Raw genomic sequence first — 2,376 nt, 5'->3', positions numbered from 1 at the left:
AGCAAAGCGGAGAGCCATCAAGCGAAGGTCGGTGATGATGGAGGTGATGGCGTCGCGATCCTGGTGACGGCTAAGCGGCCGCCAAAGCTGCAAGAAGCCACACAATTTGAACACAGCGTCAGTAGCACGTCGAAGGGGGACCCGTTGAATGACAAGCTTATTACGAACGGTCCACAACATCCAAGCGAGCACCCCAATGAGCAACCACCTAATGTGGCGACCGGACAAGGGGAGGACTGGACCTCAGAGAGGAGATCAGAGAAGTTAGTGTGACACCAGTTGCCACCGATGACCTCTCGGAGGCAGCCCCAAAGAAACTGGGCGGACACGCACGAGAAGAAGATGTGATTCGAGGTTTCCGCCATCCCATAGAGGGGGCAGATACCATCACCGGGACCCTGGCACCTCAGGACCTCCACGCCCGAGGGAAGCCGGCCACGGATCCATTGCCACATGAAGATTCTAATCTTGAGGGGGACGCGAATAGACCAGATGGAATCGAGGACGCTTGGTCCGGGAGCGTGTGCGATGGCACAGTAGAGTGACTTCATGGAAAAGCGGCCCGAGGGCTCGAGACGCCAAGATAGGCGGTTGTCGAGGTGTTGCGATAAGACAGGCTCATGGAGGGCCACTGTGTCAAGGAGCTCATGCCAAGCGGCAACCTCCGGCGGCCCAAATGGCCGCCGGAACGCGAGATGCCCTAAGTCAATAAGGGCCGACTGGACGGAGATCCTGGGTTCGACCGCTATGGAGAATAGGTCAGGGAACCGGGGCGCGAAAGGGAGGTTACCTGCCCATCGGTCAAACCAAAAAAGCGTGGCCGAACCGGTGCCAACCACGATGGATGTCCTAATGCGCAGAACCGAGAGGAGCTGAACAACAGACTGCCAAAACTAAGAGCCACCCGTCCTGACGCAGAAAGAGAGGGGCTGGTCGTGCAGGTACTTGCGACGGATGATTTGCAGCCACAAGCCACCATCGCCGTTTGCAATGCGCCATAGCCAGCGAGTGAGGAGGGCCAGGTTCATGCGTTTGGAGGACATGATACCGAGACCGCCCTGGTCACGGGGCTTGCAGATGTCCGGCCAGCGGACCATGTGGTATTTCTGCTTCCCGTCCTCGCTAGCCCAAAAGAACCTAGCTTGGATCGAGCCAATCCCGTGGTGGAGCGTGTCGGGGAGGTTGTAGAAGCTCATGATGAATAGGAGAAGACTGGAGAGGGACGAGTTGATGAGGATCGTGCGGGTAGCCTTAGATAGCCACCTGCCCTGCCAGGGCTCAATACGATGTTGCAGCTTGAGGACCGAGGGACGGAGGTCGGCCACAGTAAGGCGCGAGTCACTAATGGGGATCCCCAGATAGGAAGTGGGGAAGGTCCCAAGCCGACAGTTCAGACGGTTAGCAATACTCAGGCTCTCAGAGGGGGAGTAGCCCAAGACCATCACCTCACTTTTAGCGAAGTTAATTTTGAGGACCGACAGATGTTGAAAGAAGAGCAGGAGAAATTTGATGTTCGCGATCTCAGCCTCGGATCCCTGCAACATAATGTGGTGTCATCGGCATATTGGAGGAGGGAGACACCCCCACCGTCCACAAGGTGTGGGGTGATGCCGCGGATGTGGCCGACGGCCTTGGCTTTATCCAGGATAGAAGCCAAGGCATCAACCACCATGTTGAACAGGAATGGAGAGAAGGGGTCACCCTGTCTAACCCCACAGAAGGTGGGGAAGTATGGGCCGATCTATCCATTAATGTTTACCACGGTGTGGCCGGATGACACCAACTGCATGACCCGGCAGACCCAACGATCATCAAAGCCTTTCCGAAGCAATACTTCCCGAAGGAAGGGCCAGCTAACCATGTCGTATGCCTTATGGAAGTCAATCTTCAGGAACACTGCTTTGAGGTTTTTGGATTTGACCTCGTGAAGGACTTCGTGGAAGACCAAGACTCCATCCAGGATATAGCGCCCCCGAATGAAGGCGGACTGGTTCGGGTGAGTGATGTGGTTAGCCAAAGGGGCCACCCTATTGGTGTACCCCTTCGCGAGGATGCGGAAGATCACATTGATCACCGTAATAGGACGGAACTGGCGAATGTCGGCGGCACCCGGGACCTTGGGGATCAAGGTAATAATCCCGTAATTAAGGCGGTGGAGGTCAATGGATCCCACATAGAACTCCTCAAAGAGGGCCATGATCTCCGGCTTGATAGTGTGCCAGAAGGTCTGAAAGAACTTAACTGGCAAGCCATCCGGCCCCGGGGCGGACGCTGAGTTCATGCCTTTAATCGCTAGCCAAACTTCCTCCTCTGAGAACGGAGCCGTGAGGGCCGCATTGTCCGTGTCCGACACACATTGGTCGCCCACCTAGAAGG

Source organism: Triticum dicoccoides, chromosome 5A (genome assembly GCF_002162155.2).
Source record: "Triticum dicoccoides isolate Atlit2015 ecotype Zavitan chromosome 5A, WEW_v2.0, whole genome shotgun sequence".
Taxonomy (NCBI): Eukaryota; Viridiplantae; Streptophyta; class Magnoliopsida; order Poales; family Poaceae; genus Triticum; species Triticum dicoccoides.
The sequence above is the reverse complement of the archived record's forward strand: the minus strand, read 5'-3'. Positions refer to the sequence as shown.